The sequence below is a fragment of the Orycteropus afer genome, unplaced genomic scaffold (genome assembly GCF_000298275.1).
Source record: "Orycteropus afer afer isolate SDZICR_OR568_19922 unplaced genomic scaffold, OryAfe1.0 scaffold00101, whole genome shotgun sequence".
In the NCBI taxonomy this organism is placed as follows: Eukaryota; Metazoa; Chordata; class Mammalia; order Tubulidentata; family Orycteropodidae; genus Orycteropus; species Orycteropus afer.
In genome coordinates, this window is record NW_006921688.1 from 3,722,139 (window position 1) to 3,747,303 (window position 25,165).

General features: G+C 40.1%; 1 protein-coding gene across 1 annotated transcript in view; it reads left to right on the forward strand.

Moving 5' to 3' along the window:
- Positions 1-25,165, forward strand: part of UST (uronyl 2-sulfotransferase) — a 477,109-nt gene that overhangs the window by 286,697 nt on the left and 165,247 nt on the right. The gene's annotated exons all lie outside the window — the stretch shown is intronic.

Consider the following 25,165-nt stretch of genomic DNA (forward strand, 5'->3'; position numbering starts at 1 on the left):
TTTGTTCCACATTGTTCTCCCGCTCTATCCAGGATCTCCTATATAGATCTCCCTCTGAGTGGTTGACAGTGATAGCTGGGCACAATCTAGTTCTTCTGGTCTATAGTCATATGGGCTGAGGATCTCATGGTGTACCAGTCCCTTCAACCAATTTTTTCCCTTCGTCTTTGGTTTTCTTCATTCTTCTTTGCTCTGGATAAGGAGAGATCTATCATTGCATCTAGATTGCCACTTGCAGACTTTTAAGATCCCAGTTGCTATACACCAAAGTAGAATGTGGAACGATGTTTTTTCATAGGATGTTATGCCACTTGAGCTTGATGTCCTCTGTGACCATGATCCCAAGCCCACAAGTCCAACTACTCACTCCCTCCATGTAGCTGGCTGTGACCAAGAAGTGACTACAACCTTGTAGCTTGTCAGCTCTGCTATGTACCTGGAAATTCTTACAGAACCTGCAAATATACTTGTAGAAACATTGTCTGCCAACCCTATACATGATCATGGGTACACTCCCCCCTGTATAGCCATGCCTAATTATCCAGCCTGTCCACTCCTCTGTACATCTGTATATCAATGTTTTCCTTCACTGACAATGCAGTACTGTATGTGCAAAAGGGTTTATCTTTGTTGTGTGTACCTCCTATGCACCTCTCTATGTTTTCCTCTTCCTCAGTGCCACCATGTTGATCACTCACATTTGGTACATTGATTGCCCTTCGCTTCACCCAAATTAATACTTGTCTATACCTGTCTAGCAAGGGTTCCCTCTCCTCCCCTCCCACCCCTGGTAACCAAAAAAGAAAATTTCTTTCCACATATAAAACTTTCCCTTGACTTTTTACAATAACAGACTAATACAATATTTGTCCTTCTGTGATTGACTTAATTCACTCAGCATAATATCTTCCAAGTTCATCCATGTTATACAGTGTTTTGCAAATTCTATGTTATTCTTTAGGGTTGCATAGTATTCCATGGTGTGTATGTACCATAGTTTGGTTATTCATTCTTCTGTTGATGGGCACCTAGGTTGTTTCCATCTTTTGGTCTGTTCTTGTCCTGGCTCTCACTTCTTTAAGGCATGTTGTTGTTGTTATTCGCCATCAAGTCGGACCCAACTCATAGCGACCCCTCCTTGGGTTTCCAAGGCAGTATCACTATGGAAGTAGATTGTCCAGTCTTCCTAAAATCAACTTTTTTGAGGCATACTTTACATACAGTAAAATGCACCAATTTTAAGTGACCCCCCCCCAAAAAAAAAGATATATAGCTAGTGATGGAATTACTGCATCAAATGGTATTTCTAATTCCAACTTTTTAAGGAATCACCATACTACTTTCCACAGTGGTTGTATAATTTTACAGTCCCACCAGCAGTGCAAGAGAGGCCCAATCTCCACACATCCTTGCCAGCATTTGTTATTTTCTGTCTTGTTGAACTTTGCTACATACTAGTTCTGGGGCAAGATGATATTTCATTGTTGTTTTGGTTTGCATCTCTCTAGTGGCTAATGATCGTGAGCATTTCTTCATGTGTTTGTTGCCTGCCTGAATATCCTCTTTGGTGAAGTGTCTATTCATATCTTCTGCCCATTTTTTAATATGATTATTTGTCTTTTTGTTGTTGAGGTTTTAGAGTTTTCTATAAATTCTAGAGATAGGTCTGTTGTCAGATATGTCATTGCCAAATATTTTTTCCAAATCTGTAGATTCTCTTTTTATTCTTTTGAAGAAGACTTTGTAAGCACATAAAAATTTAATTTTTAGAAGGTCCCATTCATCTAGTTTATCTTCTGCTGTTTGTGCATTTTGGGTTATACTTGATAGTCTATTTATACCATATATTCCAAAACCAACCGAATACTGCCGTCGAGTTATTTCTGACTCATAGTGACCCCTCCTTGGGTTTCCAAGGTTTTATCTCAATGGAAGTAGATTGCCCAGTCTTCCTTCTGAGGAGTGGCTGGTGGGTTTGAACTTCCAGCCTCCTGGTTAGCTGTCAAATGCCTTAGGCACTATGCCACCAGAGGCCCCTAAATTTGCCCCTAGTTTTTCCTTGAAGAACTTTATAGCTTTAGCTTTCACATTTAAGTCTTTGATCCATCTAGAGTTAGTTTTTGTGTATGGTGTGAGATATAGATCTTATTTCATTTTTCTGCAAATGGATGTCCAGTTTTGCCAGCACCATTTGTTAAACAGATAATCTCTTGCCCATTTAATGGATTTCAGCCCTTTCTCAAGGATCAGCTGACCATAGGTCGATGGATCTATTTCTGGGTTCTCAATTCTATTCCATTGGTCTATGTGTCTGTCGTTGTAGCAACATCAGGCAGTTTTGACTACTGCGGCTGTATAGCAGGGTTTGAGATCTGGCAGTGTGAGACCTCCTACTTTGTTCTTCTTCTTTAGTAGTGCTCTGCTTATCTGAGATCTCTTTCCTTTCCATATAAAGTTAGTGATTCGTTTTTCCATATCCTTAAAGAAGGTTGATGGGGTCTTGATTGGGATTGCATTGAAGGTGTAGATTGCTTTGGGTAGAATTGATGTTTTCACAATGTTCAGTCTTCCTACCATAAGCATGGTGTGTTCTTCCATTTATGTAGATCTCTGTGGTTTCTTGAAGTAGTGTTTTGTGTAGTTCTTTTGTTTCCCTGGTAAGATTTATTCCCAAATATTTTGTTTTTTTGGTAGCTATTGTAAACGTATTGCTTTCCTTTTCAGCAATCTCTGCTGGTGTAGAGAAATCCAACTGATTTTTGAATGTTGATCTTGTATCCCACCACTATGATAAATCTGTCAATTAGTTCCAGTAGTTGTTTTTTTTTTTTTTTTTGTTTTGTTTGTTTGTTTGTTTTTTACTACGTCTCTTGGGTTTTCTATGTATAGCATCATATCATCAGCAAATAGGGATGATCTGACTTCCTCCTTACCAATTTGGATGCCTTTGATTTCCCTTTCTTGCCTTACTGCCCTGGCTAGGACTTCCATTACAATGTTGAATAGAAGTGGTGATAGAAGCCATCCTTGTCTGGTTCCTGTTCGCAAGGGGAATGGTTTCAGTCTCTCTCCATTGAGAATAATGTTGGCTGTTGGTTTTGCATGGATGCCCTTTATGATGTTGAGGAATGTCCTTTCTATTCCTATTTTGCTGAGAGTTTTGATCAGGAATGGGTGTTGGATTTTATCAAATGCCTTTTCTACGTTGATTGATATGATCATGCTGTTCTTTTCCTTTGTTTTATTTATGTGATGGATGATGTTGATTGTTTTTATAATGTTGAACCATCTTTGGCATACCTGATATGGACCCAAATTGGTCATAATGAATTCTTGATGTGCTGTTGGAGTCTATTGGCTAGGATTTTGCTGAAGATTTTTGTATCTATATTCATGAGGGATATTGGTCTGTAGTTTTCCTGTTTAGTGATGTATTTGTCTGGTTTTGGTATCAAGGTTATGCTTGCATCATAAAATATATTTGGGAGGATTCCATCCTTTTCCATGTTCTGGAAAAGTTTAAGTAGGATTGGTGTCAGTTCTTCTCTGAACATTTGGTCGAATTCTCTAGTGAAACCATCTGGGCCAGGATTTTTTTTTTTGTTGGTAATTTTTTTATGACCTGTTCAATTTCTTCTTTTGTTATGTGTCTGTTCAACTTTTCCACCTTAATCTGTGTTAGTTTAGGTTAAGTAGTATGTTTCTAGAAATCTGTCCATTTTTTCTAGAATTTCACATTTGTTGGAATACAGTTCTTCTTAGTATCCTGATATTATCATTTTTATTTCAGTTGGTTCTGTTGTGATGTCGCCCAATTTGTTTCTTACTCATGTTATTTGTATTCTCTCCCTCTTTTCCTTTGCTAAATTTGCCAGTGGTTTGTAAATTTTATTAATCTTTTCAGAAAACCATCTTGTAACCTGTGGACTTGGGACCAAGGTCACAGGGCACATCAAGCTCAATTGGCGTAACATACTACACAAAACCATTGTTTCACATCCTACTTTGGCGAGTACTGACTGGGATCTTAAAAGCTTGCAAGTGACCATCTAGATGCAATGAAATGTTTCTCCTTGATCAGAGCAAAGAATGAAGACAACTAAAGATGCAATTAGTCCAAGGGACTGGTATACCATGTGATCCTCAGCCTGTATGACCATGAGACCAGAAGAACTAGATAGTACCACTGTCAACCACTTGGAGAGGGATCTATGTAGGAGATCCTGGATAGAGTGGGAGAACAATGTGGAACGAAACTCAAAAGTATTTAAAAAAAAAAAAAAAAGAGACCAGGTTTGCTGGTCTGATAGAGCCTGGTGAAACACCTGAGACTATGACCCCTAGGTGCCCTACAACTCTGGAATTGAACCCACTTCTTTGGCTCCCAGCCAAACAAAAGACAGGAGGCATATGAGCTAAACATTGATACACTCCATAGAGAGATCAATCATGGGAGAATAGAAGGGCTTTGTAGGTGCAGGGAGACAGCTTGGGAGGCAGGAAAGTGTGGGAGAAAAGGACACGGGGAAGAGGTGGCTATGGGGACAAAATGGGAGGAGAGCTGTGGCATTGTGGGAGATGACAGTCAATATCATGAGACAAAGTGTATGTGAACTCCTGTATGGAAGATTAATTGGCTCTGTGAACTTTCACCCAAATCACAATACAATTAAAAAAAAAGAAAACAACTTTTGGTCTTATTGATTTTTTTCTATTGCTCTTCTATTTTCTGTTTCATTGATTTCTGCTTAATCTTTATTATTTCCTTTCTTCTGGTGACTGTAGGCTTTTCTTGCTGTTCTTTTTCTAATTGTTGGAGGTGTTGGTTTAAGGTGTTGATTTTGGCTCTTTGTTCTTTTTTGATGTGTGCATTTATTGCTATAACTTGGCCTCTGATCACTGATTTTGTTGTATCCCCCAAATTTTGGTATGTTGTGTTTTCATTCTCATTTGATTCAAGGAATTTTTTAATTTTATTTTTTATTTCTTCTATTACCCAGCCATTCTTAAGGAGGGTGTTGTTCAGTTTCCATGTGTTCGCTCTTTTTCTATTGATCTTCCCTATTGTTGATTTCTAGTTTTATAGCTTTGTGATCTGAGAAGATGCTTTGCAGTATTTCAGTGTTTTAAATTTATTAAGATTTGTTTTATGGCCTAACATGGTCTATCATAGAGAATGTTCCATGTGCACTGGAGAAGAATGTGTATTGCTCTGTTGTTGGGTGAAGTGCTCTGTCAGTGTCTGTAAGGTCAAGTGGGTGGATTGTATTGTTTAGTTCTGCATCTTTATTGAGTTTCTTTGCAATTGTTCTATCTTTCATTGAAAGTGGTGTACTAAAGTCTTCTGCTATGATTGTGGAGTCATCTATTTGCCTTTTCAATTCTGTTCATGTCTGATTTATGAATTTTGGGGCTCTTTCTTCGATTCCATAGATATTTATTATGGTTATATCTTCTTGTTCAATTGATCCTGTAATCATTGTATAATGTCCTTCCTTATCTCATATGGTGGTTTTAGTCTTAAAGTCAATTTGATCAGAAATTAATATTGCCACTCCTGCTCTTTTACTGTTGCCATTTGCTTGATATATCTGTTCCAACCTTTGATTTTTAGTCTCTTTTTGTCTTTCCCTCTATGGTGTATCTCTTGTAGATAGCATATTGATGAGTTATGTTTTGTTATTAAGTGTGCAGTTCTCCATCTCTTGAGTGGTGCATTTAATCCATTGACATGCAGTATAATAATTGACAAGTATGAATTGGTTCCTGTCATTTTGTTATGTGTTTTTTCATAGTGTTCCTGGTTTCTTTGTTGCATATAATTTTCTGTGCTGAGCTCATTATGTTTATGAATTGTGTTAAAATTTCCTTCGTTGCTGTTCTTTTAGTATTTGTTAAATATTTGTGCTTGTCCTCTATTGTATTGTGATGTGAAGGTTTATCATTTTTCTTTGTGATTACCCTGTGCTTTATAATTTCCTCTCTGAGTTCAGAACAGTCCATTCCATGTTGCAACTCTTGAGTTCCTCACTATTTACAAGTTCTGTAACTACACTGTTTTTTCCCTCTTTTTGGTTTGTAGTTATACTCATTTGCCAATTGAGGTCTCTGGTTCTCTGTTTACAATCTTGTAAGCTCATTTTACTTTGGATATGTCCACTGCTGTGGTTTCTGGATTGTGTCATCTTGTGTATTAATGGTCAGTTGTTGTTTGCTGTTGTTGGTTCTCTGTCCAAAGGACTCCCTTTAGCATCTCTTGTAAGGTTGGTCTGGTTTTAGCAAATTCCCTTAATTTTGGCTTATCTGCAAATGTCCTAATTTCACCATCATATATGAGGGACAGTTTTGCTGGGTATAAAATTCTTGGTTGGAAATTTTTCTCACAATTTTATATATACCATCTCATTGCCTTGTTACTTGCATGGTTTACACTGAAAAAATTAGAGCTTAGTTTGGTGGCATAGTGCCTAAGGCATTTGACTGCTAACCAGACAGCTGGTGGTTGAAACCCACTGGCCACTCCTCGGAAGGTTGGGCAGTCTACTTCCTTAGTGATACCACCTCGGAAACCCAAGGGTGGTTGCTATGAGTCGGATCTGACTTCATGTCAGTGAGTTTGGTTTTGGTTTTTGGTAGTCTTATTGGTTGCCCTTTGTAGGTAACTTTTCATTTTTTCCATGCTGCTTTCAGGATTCTTTCTTGTCTTTGGTTTTGGTGAGTTTGATGATGATATGTCTTGGTGATTTGCTTTTGGGGTCTATCCTGTTTGGGGTTCGTTGGATTTCCTGAATGGATATGTTTTCATATTTCATCATATCAGGGAAGTTCTCTTCCAACAAATCTTTGACAATTTTCTCAGTGGTTTCATTTTTCTCTTCCTGTTCTGGAATTCCAATTACATGTGGGTTATTCCTTTTGATGTTATCTTAGGCTATCTTCATTTTGTTTTGATCTTTTTGTAATTGATTCCTCTCCAGAGAAGTATTGAAGTATTTGTCTTCAATCTCATTAATTCTGTCTCCCATTGATTTGATTCTACTCTTTTGACCATTCAATATGTTTTCTATTTCTGAAAATTTAGTATTAATCTTCTGGATTTCTTTCTGTAGATTTTGTATCATTTTTAATTTTTCATTTATTTTGTCATCTTGTTCTTGTATTTTCTTCTAAAATTGTTCTAGGGTTTTGTCTGTGTTTTCCTTAATTTTGTCAGTGTTTTCCTTGTTCTGTCTCTCAATCCTTTGAAGGTACCTAAATATAATTCTTTTGAATTCCTTATCAGGGAGTTTCAATGCTGCTTATTCCTCAGTGATGTGTTCTGGTTCTGTATTTTGCTTCTTTGTTTCTACTGCTTTATCTTGCTTCTTTGTGTGTTATGTGATGGTCTGTGGTATCCGAGACTGTGATTTTTTTGTATTTCTATTTAATTGGTGATTGTATATTGGAGTGATTTGCCTAAGAGTTTCATTTTCTTTGTTTCTTTTGGATGTATCTGAGTAAGAAGGGCACTGTGCTCCTCTGTTTGCTAGTTTGCAGCACTTATGCACTCACCACCTGTCTCCTGGTGGTTGTGATAGAGAAAGAGTGGTTGCACAGATCTCTGTTAATTGTTTGTGAAGAGCAATTAAGGGTGAGTCAGGCTCTTATTGGTGGTCATATATCATTGGCCAGTTGGTGCCAAAGGAATTGGTGACTTTCATTCAGTAAGTGGAGGTGCAGGTGTGATTGGGTTGTATGGAATGATTGCTGTCTCCCACTCAGACAAAAACAACAATGGAAAAACCATCAAAAAAGTAAAAGCAAGAGGACAAAAAACTCACACTGCATAGACACACAGGAATAATTGCTAAAAAGAGAAAAAGAAAAAAACAAAAGGAAAGGCAATAAATGAGAGGAAATATTTAAAGAAATACTTTAAAAAGTCAAAAGAAAAATGAGTAGTAATGTAAAAAACAAACAAACAAACAAAAATCCCTGCAATATCTGGGGAGGGAGGAGTATGAGAAAAAAGGTAGAGTAGGAGACTAGTGAAAGAAAAAATGAGTAAAATACAAAAAAGAAAAATAGGGAATGGGGAGAACCACAAGAAATTAAAAAAAAAAAAAAAAAAATGGGAACCAGGAAAGGGGAGTAGTGAAAAACCTGAAAACTAGAACCTGGGAAGGGAAGAAGAAAGAGTAATAATAATTTTAAAACAGACAAAAACAACTAAAAATAACAACTCTGGGCAGGGCAGGGCACCTAGGCTCCATTGGAGCACTCAGACTGGAATGGACTTCTTGCTGGCCCAGAAGGGGGGTGAGAGTTAAGGGATGTCCTTACCTCCGTTCATCAAGAGCGTGTGGGGTATAAGAGTAATGAGGGGACTATCACACCTTTCCAGTCCTCAGTGCCTGGTATGTCCTTGTGGTCCCCAGCAAGTTGAGCCTACTCTTAGGTCACTGGAATCTGAGAGAACACCGTTTCTTTAAATATCCAAAATGGTCAAAATGCTTGTAAACATTCAAAATGTCTGCACCCTCTGGACAGCCAAAAGTCCACAGCTCAGCCCATCTCCATCTTCACTGCTTCCCCTTTTATTTACCAGCCACTGGTGCAGGCCTCCGTGCAGCCCCTGGCTAGCAGGGCCTCTTTTTAGGTTAATTCTTAGGTCCTAACACCACTTGGCAATATCCCAGCTGTCCATACCATCATGATCGCTGACAGATCGCAGCTCCATATGTCTCCTTTTTCAGTGTTTTTATGCAGGTTCTTCTACTGGAGTTTAGTCAACTTCTGTATCCTTCCTTTCAGAACTCAGTGTTTCAGGATTATATTCTGTATCTGTGTTAATTGGTTCCCCATTTCTTTGTTGAAGAGGGTCTGTGTAGTTTATCTGCCTATTCCGCCATCTTACCGGAACTCCTCCCAAGAAATGGGTACTTTAACATAAATATTTTATTGCACATTTTTGTACCATTTGAACCCACATAAGTCTTTGAGAATAACTTTGTGATGAGTCATCTAAAAGAAAAACCAAACTCACTGCTGTCAATTCCTACTCATAGTGACCCCCGTTTTTTGAGGCAGTAAATCTTTGCAGAAGTAGATTGCCCCATCTTCCTTCCACAGAGTGGCTGGTGGGTTTGAACTGCCACCTTCTGGTTAGCAGTCAAATGCCTTAGGCACTGCACCACCAGAGTTCCTTTAGTGGTGAGTATTGCATTTTATAGGAGTCAAAAAGCTTGTGTTGGCCTGCATTAATTTCTTACGGCTCCTGTAACAAATTGCCACAAAGCACATGGCTTAAAATAACTGAAATAACTGTGAGAGTGGTTCCAACTATACTTATGAAGTGCCTTGTTATTGGATTGTCTATGGTGTATGCCCTGTCTCAGACTTCTAGTAGATCAAGACATATGAGTAGGCATTAGATAATAAGAATTATTAGCTATTTTAGGCATTGTGTTTTATGATATGTAAGGAACAGAGCAAAGTACCTCAGATCCTTGCTTTTCTAGAGGTGTCCCTTCTGCATCACCCCTGACATCCTCAAACCTCATTCATTTCACTCTTCATGCATCAAAGGTCACATTTTTGCAGTCAACATAAATTGGAATGCCACAGATTTTCAGTATGAAACTCTAATACAAGCCAAGGCTGATAAGGGCTTGATTGGAGCAGCAGAACTCAGCACAGGTTGGTGACCACATTCTATTGTGGCCCCCACTATCAAATACATGTACCAGAATTCGGTCTTGATCATGCCTTTAAAAAGACTCCACACTTGCAGAAGAGAGTGCTGGCCTGGCTCTCAGAAAGTCTACCTGTCAGATTTTGCTTGCCTGCTGACCAAAATTCTGGGCATGTAATTTAACCTGTTGGGGTCTCTGGTCTTCCACCTATAAAATAGGGACAATTCCTGCCCACCTTAACGTCACAGGGATCCTCTGAGCACATGGAGGAAAGCCCTTCAAGTCCTCTGAGCAAAGGATTTTATAAATTCAAGGTGTTGTTATTTCTTTGTTGTTATGTGCCATCAAGGTAGCATTCCAAAAAAAAAAAAAAAAAAAAAAAAATTTCTACTGAAAAGCAATCTGAAAAAATTACATACTGATTCCAACTCTGTGGTTTTCTGGAAAAGACAAAACTAGAGAGACAGTGAAAATCCAAGAGTTTGGGATGGGGGTAAGGGAGGGATGAACAGGCGGAGCACAGGGCATTTTTAGGGCAGAGAAACTGTTTGGTATGATAATGTAATAGTGGATATATGGCATTACACAGACTGTATAACACAAAGTGTGAACCCTAACAGAACTATGAACTTTAATTAGTATATTGTTCAGGCAGTCCCTGGGTTATGAATGAGATCTGTTCCTGTGTTTCCATCTTTAAGTGGAATTTGTAGGTGAATTGGAACAGATGCATATGATCCACATTTAGCCTTACCTTAGTGCAAGAAATGAGCTCTGGTGATGTAGTGGTTAAAGCATTCAGCTGCTAACCAAAAGGTTCATGGTTCTAACCCACTGGCTGTTTTGCAGGAGAAAGATGAGGCAGTCTGTTTCCATAAAGATTTATAGCCTTGGAAACCCTATAAGACAGTTCTACTCTGTCTTAAAGGGTCACTATGAGTTGGTATCCACTTGATGGCAGTGGGTTTGGTTTTTTGGTTACTGCAAGAAAAGGGTCAAAGCATTTTCAATGATTGAAACGATGTGCGTGCAGCGAGTGAAGGTGATTGTGAGGAAGAATTTCAAGTAGGGGTTGGTTTGATGGTTTCAAAATGAGAACAAATTTGTTGCTGTTGTTAGGTGCCCTTGAGTCAGTTGCAATGCATAGTGACCCTGTGTACAACAGAACGAAACACTGCCTGGTCCTGAACCATGCTCAGTCGTTGCTCTGTTTGAGGCTGTTGTTACAGCCACTGTATCAATCCATCTTGTTGAGAATCTTCCTCTTTTTCACTAACCCTCTACCAAGCATGGTGTCCTTCTCTAGGGACTGGTTCCTCCTGATAACATGTGCGAGTACATAAAACAAACTTATATTTGTATTTCTCAAAACTCACTGCCATCAAGTCGATGTGATCCATAGTGACCCCTCCTTGGGTTTCTGAGACGGTATCTCTATGGAAGTAGATTGCCCAGTCTTCCTTCTGAGGAGTAGCTGGTTGGCAGTCAAATGCCTTAGGTACTATGCCAGCAGAGCTCCCATATTTATATTTAAGGGCAAGTGGGAGTTGATTGTAAGTCAGACATTCATAACCCAAGGACTACCTCTACTGGTTCATCAATGGTAACAAATATACCACAGAAATGCAAGATATTAATAATAGGACACACAGTGTGTAGGGCACAAGGGAGTAAATAGGAATTCCCTGTACTTTCTGTGCAATTTTTCTGCAATCCTAAAGCTGCTCTAAGAAACAAGTGTATTAATTAAAAAACAAAAAAAGGACATTTCTAGAAATCTCTGTTTGTGCTCAGTCTCGATCTTGGCTGTGCTCCTACCCTGACACCTTGAGGGTAGGTCCTTTCTCTTGCTGTTGTTCCCCTTCCCCGTTCCATTTTGTTCAGTTAGATGCACTTGTGCAGGGTGTCCTATGTTCTTTGCACCACACTGAGACTGGGTCTTCTGCAGGGAACATTAAATGGTTCCCTCACCTTGGGGGAACTAACTGTCCAGGAAAGAAATGAGATATTAAATTAGAAGTGGCAATAAGATGATGGGTATTATGAGGAGGATTGCAGGGGAAGTGGGAGGCAGGAACCTCCCTCTCCGAAAGAGAAAGACAGGGTGTGAGGATGGGTCAGCCATAGACAAATGAAGGGGAGGGCATTCCAACCACAGGGACCTACATGAGCAAAAGTCCAAAAAGGGGAGTAATTGGAAGTAATCCAGGAAGGCAGGAGTCTGGAGGGTGGGCATAGAGAGAAAGGAATGTCATTAAAGAGTTTTAAGCAGGAGGAGGAAGGGCTGGCCTGATCAGCTTTACTTCTTTACAAAGCTCATGCTATCTCTTGTGGGAACTATCTCCACCTCTCTTCCCACCCCACGTACATACATTACATATATTACAAGACAGTGTTGTCATCGTCATTATGTGCCATTGAGTCAGGCCCGACTCACAGCGAACCTTCCTTGGGTTTCCGAGGCCGTATCACTACGGAAGTAGATTGCCCAACCTTCCTTCCGAGGAGTGGCTGGTGGGTTTGAGCCACCAGCCTTCTGGTTAGCAGTCAAGTGCCTTAGGTACTACACTGCCAGAGCTCCTTACAAGACAGTGGTTACCTCACTATTTTGGTTCTCTAGTGACTCTCTAACAGAAACCACAAACGGGATAGTTTGAACAGGTATTTGTTTTCTTACAGTTTAAGAGGCTAGAAGTCTGAGTTCAAAGTGCCAGCTTCAGCTCTGCCTTTTGCTCCTGGCCCACTGGAGCTGGAAGCATCTCTTCACTCAGGTAGCTGCTGGTTGCTGAGGTTGACAGACTCATGGTTGACAAATAAAATGGCACAGTCCCAAGATTAGCATACAACACAGCAGGTCACTAGTTCAAGTCCATTAACAATCCCAAGATCAGCAGACATGGGCAACCCACTGAAATGAAGACTCAGCTACATGCAGTGTTCAAGCATGCCAAAAAGCTCAGAGACTTTCCTCAAAACTTCTCCTTATATACTGGAAGCAGACCACATCCCTAAGGCAGCTACTCACTTGCTCCAGTAGATTCCACCATGGAGTTGATTACCAGTTTCATCATGGGGAATAACTACATCCAGCTGCCCAGCCAGTCAAAACCAGGCCCAGTCAACTTAACTCCCACACTCACAGAATATAAAACCCAAAACCCAAACGTACTGCCATCAGGTTGAGTCTGACTCACAGCAGCTCTATAGGACAGAGTTGATCTACTTCATAGGGCTTCCAAGACTGTAAATCTTTATGGAAGCAGCCTGCCTCATCTCCTGTGGAGTGGCTGGTGGGCTTGAACCACTGACCTTTGGGTTAGCAGCTGAATTTAACCATTGCACCACCAGAGCTCCTTACAGAGTATGGAAAGGTAAGAGGTTAAAGGCATTTGGCTGCTAACCAAAAGGTTGGTGGGTCAAACCCACCAGCCATTCCACAGAAGAAAGATGAGGCAGTCTACTTCCATAAATATTTATAGTCTTGGAAACCCAATGGGAGTCACAGTGAGTCGGAATCAACTCAGTGGCAGTGAGTTTGCTTTTGGTTATAAGAGAGCTTTAACATGTTGTTGTTGTTATGTGCCATCAAGTCAGACCAGACTCAAAGCATCCCTCCTTGGGTTTCCGAGGCAGTGTCACTATGGAAGTAGATTGCCCAACCCAAGTTTTATAATTTTGAGTTAGAGGGCATAGAGCTAATTACACTACTCTTAAGAAACAAACCTTTTTAACCACTGACAGGATATGGGGTTTGCTTGTTTCAGGTTAAGGAGATTACTCAGAGAAGAATTGATAATCTAGCCTAATATTCTGTGTGATGTTTCTAATCTTCCTTATCTTGTAGACATACGTAGACATACGGAAAGATATTTGCTCAGGAGCAAAACGTAAGAATGAAAGTCTAGTCTCCCTGTGCCCTCTCCTTTGTACATAAATATCCTGAACTTGGGAAGTGTATAGCATTTTACCAAAACAGATTTCCTTTCATCTTTTTCCCATTAAATATGGCATTCTCACCTTGTATCCCAGCATGCTGAGTGATGTCAAAGGCTACACCGTGAGTCTCTGTGATTCAGTAGCCAACTTACCCCATTTATTCATTATCCACACATCTTGCTCAGTTCCTCTTTTTACCTGTTTTTCACTTGTAAGAATCCATTTGACCCTATCCAATTGTATCAATTCAACCATGAAAAAAAGCAAGAGTAACAGATGGATCAAATCTATGTTTTTGTAGTTGCTCAGGGAAGGTGTCGTGCCAAAAGAGATGAACACCGTTAGCTCAGAAACGATTTCAGACTTCTCCTTGCGTTTCCCAGTTTTCCACTGCACTGATTTTTCACACTGTTTTGAACTGCCTGAAAATTCAGCCAAACAAATATTTTTCACCTGGACTCATTGAGGAATAGAGGCAAAATTACTTTGGACCTAAAAGATGTTACTCTTTCTTTTGATGTTTAAGTAAATATTAACTGTTTTTAATATTTGCACATTGTAATTCCATGTGCCCTTTCCCTGTCATTGAAGTAACTTAAAGGGTTATAATATTTAAAAGGATTCAGCTTCCCAACATCAGCCACCAACCCATTGTTGCTAAGTCAATTTCCACTCATGGTACTCCATTTGTGACAGAGTAGAACTGTGCTCTGTAGGGTTTTCAGTGCCCGAGTTTTTGAAAGTAGCCTGCCAGGCCTTTCTTTTGGGACACATCTGGATGGACACAAGCTCCCAACCTTTTGGTTAGCAGCTGAGTGTGTTAACTGATTGGGGAAACTCTCCCTCCTAAAAGCAGAGTTGACCAAAATGACATGGATGGAGTAAAGTTTTGGGGACCTTCATTGGTTGATGTGGCATGACTCAAAATGACAAGAAATAGCTGCCAACATCTGTTAATAATCAGGACATGGAATGTATGAAGCATGAATCCAGGGTAATTGGAAGTGGACAAAAATGAAATGGAATGCTTGAAGATCAATATCCTACGCATTAATGAGCTGAGATGGACTGTTGTTGTTAGGTACCGTCCAGTCGATTTTGACTCATAGCAATCCTGTGTGTGTCAGAACATAACAATGCCCAGTCCTGTGCCATCCTTACAGTCCTTGCTGTGCTTGAGCCCACCATTGTAGCCACTGTGTCAATCCATCTCATTGAGGGTCTTCCCCCTTTTTCTCTGACCCTCCACTTTACCAAGCATGATATCCTTTTCCCGGGACTGATCCTTCTGACATCATGACCACAGTAGGTGAGACGAAGTCTGGCCATTCTTGCTTCTAAGGAGCATTTTGGCTGTACTTCTTCCAGGACAGATTTGTTTGTTCTTCTGGCAGTCCATGATATTTTCAGTATTCTTTGCCAACACTACAATTCAAAGGCATCAATTCTTCGTTCTTTCCTTTTCACTGTTCAGCTTTCACATTCATATAAAGGTGATTGAAAATACCATGGCTTGGGTTAGGCACACCTTAGTCTTCAAAGAGACATCTTTGCTCGTCAGCACTTTAAGAAGGTCTTTTGCAGCAGATTTTCCCAGTGCACTATGTCTGATTTCTTGACTGCTGCTTCTGTGAGCGTTGATGGGTGATCCACGTAAAATGAAATCTTTGACAACGTCATTGTTTTCCCCACTTAACGTGATTTTGCTTACTGTTCCAGTTGTTAGAATTTTAGTTTTCATTATGTTGAGGTATAATCCACACTGAAGACTATAATCTTTGATCTTCAGTAAGTCCTCCAACTCATCTTCACTTTCAGCAAGTGTGGTTGTGTTATCTGCGTGTCACAGCTTGTTAATGAGTCTTCCGCCAGTCCTGATGCTGTGTTTTTCTTCATATGGTCCAGCTTCTCAGATTACTTGCTCAGCATACAAATTGAATGTTATTGTTGTTGTTAAGTGCCTTCGAGTTGGCTCTAATAGTGACCCTCTGAACAACAGAGTGAAACACTGCCTGGTTGTGCACCATCCTCACAATCCTTGCCATGCTTGAGCCCACTTTTGTAGCCACTATGTCAATACATCTCTTTGAGGGTCTTCCCTTTTCTCACTGACCCTCTTCTTTACCAAGATTGATGTCCTTCTCCAAGGAATGGTCCCTTCTGAGAACATGACAAAAATAGATGAGATGAAGTCTGGCCGTTCTTACTTCCAAGGTGCATTTGGGCTGCACTTCATCCAGGACAGATTTGTTTGTTCTTCTGGTAGTCCATAGTATTTTCACTATTCTTCACCAGCACCATAATTCCAAGGCATCAACTCCTCTTTGGTCTTCTTCATTCATTGTCCATGCATATGGGGCAATTGAAAATACCAAGACTAAGGGACACCTTAGTCTTCAAAATGACATCTTTGCTTCTCAACACTTTAAATAGAACTTTTGCCACAGATTTGCTCAGTACAATATGACATCTGATTTCTTGACTGCTGCTTCCATGAGTGTTGATTGTGGATCCAAGTGAAAGGAGATCCCTGAAAACCTCAATCTTTTCTCCATTTATTGTCCTGTTGCTTATTGGTCCACTTATGAGGGTTTTTGTTTTCTTTACATTGAGGTGTAATCTGTGCTGAAGGCTATAGTCTTTGATCTTCATTACTAAGTGCTTCAAGTCATCTTCACTTTCAGCAAGCAAGGCTGCATCATCTGCATATTGCAGGTTGTTAATGAGTCTTCCTCTAATCCTAATGCCATGTTCTTCTTCATATAGTCCAGCTTCTTGGATTATTTGCTCAGCATACAGATTAAATAATTATAGTGAAAGGGTACATCCCTGATACACACCCTTCCTGATTTTAAACTGTGCAGTATACTACCCTTGTTCTGTTTGAAATATAGCCTCCTGGTCTATGTACAGGTTCCTTAAGAGCACAATTAAGTGCTCTGGAATTCCCATTCTTCTGACTGGTATCCATGATTTGTTATGGTCCACACAGTTGAATGTTTTTTGAATAATAAAACACAGATAAACATCTTTCTGATATTTTTTGCTTTCAGCAAAGATCCATCTGACATAACAATGTGATCCCTCATTCCACATCTTCTTCTAAAATCAGCTTGAATTTCTGGCAGTTTTTTGATTATCTTCAAAATTTTACTTGCGTTGTGTGATATTAATGATATTGTTTGATAATTTCCACATTCTGTTGGATTACCTTTCTTTGGAATGGGTATAAATATGGATCTCTTCTAGTCAGCTGACCAGGTAGCCGTCCTCCAGATTGGTGTAAATGAGTAAGTACCTTCAGCACAGTATCTGTTTGTTGAAACATCGCAATTGCTATTCCATCAATTCCTGGAGACTTATTTTTGCCAATTTCTTCAGTGCAGCTTCGACTGCTTCCTTCAGTACCATTGGTTTCTGATTATATGCTGCCTCCTGAAATACTTGAACACAGACCAGTTCTTTTTGGTACTGTGACTCCGTGTATTCCTACCATCTTCTTTTGATGTTTCCTGCATTGTTCAATATTTTTCTCATAGAATCTTTCAGTATTGCAACTCAAGACTTGAAATTTTTCTTCATTTCTTTCAGCTTAAGGAATGCAAAGCATGTCCTTCTCTTTTGGTTTTCTAACTCCAGGTCTTTGCACATTTCATTATAGTACTTTACTTTGTCTTCTTGAGCTGCTCTTTGAAATCTTCTGTTCGGCTCTTTTATCTTGTCATTTCTACCATTTACTTTAGCTATTCCCCATTCAAGAGCAAGTTTCAGACTCTCTTTGGACATCCCTTTTGGTCTTTTCTTCCTTTCCTGTCTTTTAAATGTCTGCTTGCTTTCTTCATGTATGATGTTCTTGATGTCATCTTATACCTCATCACATGTTTGGTCATTGGTGTTCAGTGTGTCAAATGAAAGATAGTTCTTCAAATGGTCTCTAAATTCAGGTGGGATATAATCAGGGACATTGTATGTGAAGAAAGCAAAAAGTCATTAAAAAGAAAAGAAAAGAAACCCACCAAATTAGATGTCAGAAGAGATTCTTAAATTTGCTCTTGGACATAGAGTAGCTAAAGAAAACAGAAGAAATGATGAAGTAAAAGAGATGAACAGAAGATTTCAAAGGATGACTTGAGAAGACAAAGTAAAATATTATAATGAAATGTGCAAAGACCTGGTGTTAGAAAATCAAAAAAGGAAGGCTTAGGTTAGGCTCACCTTAGTCTTCAAAGTGACATCCTTGCTCTTCAATACTTTAAAGAGATCTTTTGCAGAAGAGTTCCTCAGTGCAATATGATGTCTGATTTCTTGATGCAGGAAGCATCAAAAGAAGATAGAAGAAATACACAGAGTCATTGCCCTGAAAATAATTGGTTGACATTCAGCCATCTCAGGAGATGCCATATGATCAAGAACCAATGACACTGAAGTAAAAAGTCCAAGCTGCACTAAAGGCATTGGTGAACAACAAGGCTCCACGGGCTGACAATACCAATTAAGATGTTTCAACAAATGGATGCAACACTGGAAGCGCTTATTTATTTATTCCAAGAAATGTGGAAGATAGTTGTGTGACCATCCAAGTGGAGGAAATCCATATTTATGTCATTTCCAAAGAAAAGTGATCCAATGGAATGTGGAAATTATTGAACAATATCATTAATATCACAAACAAGTAAAATTTTTGTTGAAGGTAGTTCAAAACTGGTTGTAGTAGTATATAGACAGGGGACTGCCAGAAATTCAAGCCAGATGCAGAAGAGGAAATGGAAAAAAGAATATTATTGCTGATATCAGATGGATCTTGGCTGAAAGCAGAGAATACTAGAAAGATGTTTACCTGTGTTTTATTGACTATGCAAAGGCATTCAACTGTGTGGATCACAATAAATTATGGATGACATTGTGAAGAATGGGAATTGCAGAACACTTAATTGTGTTTATGCTGAGCCTGTACGTAGACTGGAGACAGTTGTTCCCTTAATAAAGGGATACTTTGTGGTTTAATTGGAAAGAAGTTTGGGCAATCGACTTCATAGTGATACCACCTTGATAACCCAAGGAGGGGTTGCTATGAGTCAGGTCTGACTCGACGGCACATGACAACAACATGTGGTTTAAAATTAAAAAGGGTGTGCATCAAGGTTGCATCCTTTCACCATACTTATTTAATCTGAATGTTGAGCAAATACTCTGAGAAGCTGGACTATATGAAGAAGAACGTGGCATCCAAATTGGAGGGGGATTTAATAATTACCTGTGATATACAGATGACACAACCTAGCTTGCTATGAGTGAAGAGGACACTTCTGATGAACATCGAAGACTATAGCCTTCAGTGTAGATTATACCTCAGTATAAAGAGAACAGAATTTCTCAGAACTGGTCCACTAAGCAACATCATGATAATTGGGAAAAAGTTTGAAGTTGTAAAGGATTTCATTTTACTTGGATCCACAGTCAATGCCCATGGAAGCAGCAGTCAAGAAATCAAATGATGTATTACACTGGGCAAATCTGCTGCAAAAAATTTCTTAAAGTGTTTAAAAAACACAGATGTCACCTTGTGGACTAAGGTGCACCTTACCCAAACCATGGTATTCTCAATCCACTCATATGCATGTGAAAGCTGCACAATGAATTAGAAGAATTGATGTATTTGAATCATGGTCTTAGCAAAAAATATTGAATATACCATGGGCTGCTAGAAGAATAAACTCATCTGTCTTGGAACAAGTACAGCCAGAATGCTCCTTGGAAATGTCATGGTGAGACTTCATCTGTGTTAGACTGGGTTCTCTAGAGAAACAAAACCAGTAAAGCTTATATAGAGAGAGGGAGAAAGAGAAATTTATCTTAGGAAAATGGCTCACACACTTATAGAAGCTGGCAAGTCCCAAGTTCTTGGATCAAACTTCAAGCTGGATGCTTTTCCTGACCCACGCAGCTGCAGGGGCTGACGAGCTCAAGATTGGCAGGCAGTATGCTGGCTATTGATTCCAACGAATGACAAATCCAAGATCTCCAGGATTTGAATGGTGGATTGTTCACTCATGGACAGTTGTAGGCTGCACAGCAGAATCCTGATCCACAGAATGTCTCTTTTCCCAGGATATCCATAAATATCCTGGAAGCAGGCCACACTCCTAGGGAAACTCCCTTTCAATGGATTAGCTGCTCAAAACATATACATCTGATCCCATCATGGGAATCACCCACATCACAATTGCTTAAACCACACAGAATTGTGGTCCAGCCAAGTTGACACACAGCTCCAACCATCACATCATCTCACATACTTTGGACATGTTATCAGGAGGAACCAATCCCTGGAGAAGAACCTTAGTGAAGTAGAGTGTCAGTGAAAAAGCAGAAGACCCTCACTGAGACACATCAACACAGTGGCTCAAAACATAGCAAGGACTGTGAGGATGGCACAGTGCCCTGTGGTGCTTCATGGTGTTTTACACAGAGTTATTATGAGTTGGAATGGGCTAGATGGCACCTGACAACATCAACAAGTACTTTTCCCAACATAAACATTGTCCCTTTATTTGTAAGCATATCTTAAATGGAAAGACTGGAAAGAGTTTCCTAGGGCACAGCACAATTTGCCTCCACACCCTCTTCTCCTACTTTTATTTGTTTCCTGAGTGGTTTGCGGGACAGGGGGTGCGTGCCAAGAAGGAGGTAAAGAGGGTAATATTTCCGAAATCTCTCCCCAGCAACTTCATCTTTCAGAGAATAAGTTAGAAAGTCTTGTTTCAAAGTACAATGTTTGTCAAAATAGGCCATATGGATTCTAAGAGATGACAATATGCTATATAATTCCAGTACCTCTCTTCTCTTAACCCCTTTTCCTGTTATTCCTCCTGTCTCACCTGTGACCTTTTCACCCCTTTTTGCATCCATTTTTATATCTTCATTTCTTTCAGATGGTGCCTCCCATGTGAACATAAACTTGCAAAAAATGTGCAACAAACAAACCAATACCTGGTCATCCCAAAAAGCAAGCACTGTGTGAGGTGGAAGGGGAAGCGTTTTGGACACTTCATCCTTCTGGGAAGTGAAGTCTTCAGTAGGGATGTGATCGAAGCCTTCCCTTCAATGGCTTCCCTCCAGTTAAAGCAAATCAGAGCTGGCTCATTCCATAATTCATTTTGATTTCCATACCATATTTCTAAATGTTGGCTTTGTTTTTCTTGTTATTAGCAAAGTGACCCATTTTTATTCTGTGCTCATCATATCTTTCATAAGAGTGACAGAAACCTCAAACCTGGGAGACCACACCAAACTGATAATTGTATTAGTGGTCAACATTTTCCTGATCTACTTAAACATAGCTCAAAAGTTTGATTTTAAATGACAGTTTCCTCTTAGTCTATCCTATTTAAACAGTGCTGAATGAATCTTCCAAAAACGACACTCTTTTTCCTCACTTTTCTGCTTCTCAGTTTATAGTGAGTGGATGTCTGCTGCCCCATGAAACCCCAGGCTTCCAAGGCCCATCAGGACTTGTAAGATCTGGGCTCTCCCTCAACCCATCTGCTTGTTTCTTGCCTTATCAGTGAGTCTTCCTTTAACTCCAGTGGCCCACACACCTCCTCCCTTCACTTTATTTGCCATAACTTCCCCCTCAGCAATGCTTCCCCTTCTCTTCCTTAGGACCCTCCGGAGAGCAGTGGCCTTTGATGATGGAAGGCCTCATCCTGGGCAGCAAAGGACTGATACATCCCTGCATAGGGTTGTGTGTTTGGAGTGCAGCCCTTCTACCTCAGTGTTGGCCCACAGTTGGGGTCCAGGGACTGCTCGCCAGTAGTCACTGCTTCCACATGGCTTGCAACAAAGGACCATTAAATAACCATCTCTACCCACCTCCTGCCTCCAGTACCTCCTCTCCCTATCGCCAAAGTCTCTTTGAGGCCTTTTCTCTCACTTCAAAGGATGTTCATCTCTCACTGATAAGTGATCAAAGCCATGAGCCTCTTGTCTCACAAGTCATTTTATTCTTTTCATGTAGGTGACAACACAAGGCTAACCCTTACTTCCTGGCTCAGAAAAACCAAACTGACTGCCATCAAGTTGCTTCCAACTCAGACCGACCCACATTAAGTTTCGACCCACATTGAGTTCCAAGGCTGTAAATATTTATGGAATGTCCCATATTTCTTCTGCTGAGTGGCTAGTGGGTTTGAACCACCAACCTGTTGGTTAGCAGCCAGTTGCCTTAACCGCTATGCAACCAGAGTTCCTTTACTTCCTGGCTAGAGGTTAAGAACAAGATATACTTTCAAAATTGTTTCCAGTTACAGAAAACTCTACTGTAGTACAAAGACAATGTTGTCAGCTGACACGGGGTCTGCCCTTGTCCCATGGCGACCCCATACACAATAAGGGTGGACTGTTACGATCCATATGGTTTTTATTGCTGATTTTCAGAAATAGATCAAACTACTTCTAGTAGTTCTACAACTTAGTAGATTGGAATTTGACCTTTCTTCCTAACTTGTCTTAGTCTGGAAGCTCTACTGAAACCTGTTCAGTATCATAGCAACATGCAAGCCTCCACTGACAAACGAGTAGTGCCTGTGCAGTGGGGCACTGAACCCCAGATGTCTGTCATGGAAGACGAGAATTCTATCACTGAACTACTACTGAGGACAATAATCTTAATTTTCCAGAGCAGCACAGATCTTAAATGTTATTTATATATGTAATAATATTTTAGAAAGAATGTCTTCAGCATTTGGATGAACACATACCAAGAATACTCACCCAAGAGCTTTGTATAACTATTGGAGCGGTGACTAAGATTGTTGATGGATTCATTGGTGGAGGTTGCTGTGGGGTAAGATGTTGAGGAAAATGCCAGAATGATATATTTAGGAATATATTTTTAAAAATTGAGAACCAGGCAGTTATTATTCCTAGAGGATTGTATTCATCTCCTCATCAGAAAAAAAAATAAAAAAGAATATGATAAATTTGGAGAGGGTCATTGACAGGGTTGATTAAAGAGTTGGTAAATAGGACCTGTGAACAAATGTTACAGAAATTGGTAATACCTACTAGTTTAGCTTCAAATCTGCAATAATTGTATTGACCAAAAGACAGAGGGTGTGGAAAGCATAGCTTAGAACCTGTGGTCAGCTGTGGTCGCCACATTTTTTCTTTCTTGAGCTTGATGAACACCAAATTAGACTAGAGCTTATACAATGAAAGGAAATAGGTCTCAAGACAAATGTTAAGGGAAATGTTTAAGGAAACCAACAACAACAACAAAAGGTTAAGAGTATTTAAATTGAAATTAAAAGTTGTAAAAGATTTATGAGAGTGAAACTCATCCTTTTACATGGAATGGAGCAAAAGGAAGTGTGCCTAAAATAAAGATTAAGAATACTGTGCATAACAAAGATGGATCAATGGCTGGGTTGACCTGTACGATGGACTACACAGTGAGATTGGGGAATCTTCTCTTGAGGTTTATAAAATTGAGGCAGAACTTTGTGCTATATGAGATGGTGGGACACAAGGCATTCTAGGCCCCAGAATAGACTCAGCAATAAATAGTAGGTTCAAGTGACCCATAAAGCTTAAGGGTGACCAGGAATTCTGACCAGAATGGGAAAAAAAAAAAAAATACTGAGATATCTTGAGAGAGAATGTGATGAGGGTAGAGGAATCTATTTCCCTTCCCAGGCACCAGGACACATAAGAGCTATTCCAACCTCCTCTTGTATAACTGACATGCCACTCAGTTTGAACAATTTGGGAGGAAGTTGTGTGTACAACAAAAGACAAGTGTTGGCAGCCTGGAATTATTATTCAGTGTTGCCATCTGGGAAAGGGAGACACCTCTCTCTTGTTAGAAATTTCTGCATAGAAGCTATTACATTATCTAATACTTGGCAGTGAGTTCAACCATCTAAAGGTCTGTTTTGGAAAATTATTCTGGACAGTGTGTGTTAGGTTGTAATGTATAACCAGGAGCAGGGCATCCAAGCTCAACAAGCCTTATCAGATCTGGACGTCCATCGCTTCTGACAGGAGATGGCTGTGGCCAGGCTGGGAGTCATTTCATAGTGGAAAGCTGTGCACTGGTTCGTGTGGCTGGGCAGTTCTGCTAATTAGCATTAGTTGTCATTCTTTCCATGATAATATGGAAGCACACTTGAGGTTTATAAAAGCATTGTGCAATTTCTGAGGGTCTGTTTGCATACACATTTGGTATGCATGCTTCATCTTCCTAGGACCTAGCATTATTACTTCAGCTGCTGTTTATCATAGACATGAAACCCAATTTAATTAAAAGAGGAGGATATATTCAGGATGCAGCTGGTGGTTAGCATTTCTGACTCTCGGGATTATAGTTAGTGGCTCATCTAGGTGTATGAAACGTCACCTCATATACATCTGGGAAGTGACAGGGTTCATATTGGCCAGAGGAACTTTATTCATCGGCGTCAGGTTTTCCAGCGTGGTGGGATTTGAGAACTCCAGAATATCATTCATGTGTCCTAGTGCTTGAAATCCCACCACTGGAGAATCATTCCTTTTTGTTCCTTTGGGTTTCTCTCTTGAAGATTCTCTTTTATAATTCACATAAACTGGGGAACAGCATTATATGAATGAATGCACACACAAAAAGGATCAGGAGCCTGGTAAGTCTACTTTCCTCTGACAAGAAAGCCGTGCTACTGGCAGAGACTTGAAAACGTGGAACCACACACCTAGGCTTTCATGTCTCATTCAGTCATTTGTTGAGCATCTGCTCTATGCCAGGCACTGTGGAGTGGTTCCTGGCCTTCAGGCTCCCCGTCTGATGGGCAAGACAGACATGTAAACACAGTACGGGAGACAGGGCTTGGAGGACAGCGGAGGGGGCCACACTAGGTTGGGAGTCAAACATTTCTGAAAGATGTGACTGAGTCTCTGAGCTGGGTTTTGAAAGGTGAACTTAATGCCAGGTGGAGAGAGGTGGGCACAGGGTCCCGCCATCTTGTTTTCTCTGAGCAATTTCTGACCCCAGACAGAATGTGTTGGCATTCTCATCAGAAGGCTTCAGGGTCACTGGGCTACAGGGACCTCCTGCATGTCCCTCAGGAGGTCACCAGGGCAAGAGCTCTGCCCAAAATCTGGAGTACTCTCCCAGGCTTCTCTGCTTTCAAGCAGCTCAATGAGAAAGGGAGGAATCCTTCAGAAAATCTCAGCCAGCCTGTGTCGCCTTGAGGAGGCCCTATCGGTCTAATTCTTTTGTGGATGAATGAAATGGAGCAGCTGGATATTTATTCGAGCTATCACGTGAGGACTTCTCACCTGTCGACTTTTACTTAGTTATTTGTATTCCTCACATTATTTTTTCAACTCTGAGATCTTCTTTCCATGGTGAAGGGCCCATGTTCTAGAGCCAGATCATGGCGCAGCACAGTCACCCACTGTCTGCCTCAGTTTCCCTAGGTATAAATGAGGGTAATTAGGGTTTCTACTCCATTGAGGTGTGCAGCTTAAGAGAGTTGGTACATATATTTACAACAGCAAACATTCAATAATGGTAGCTA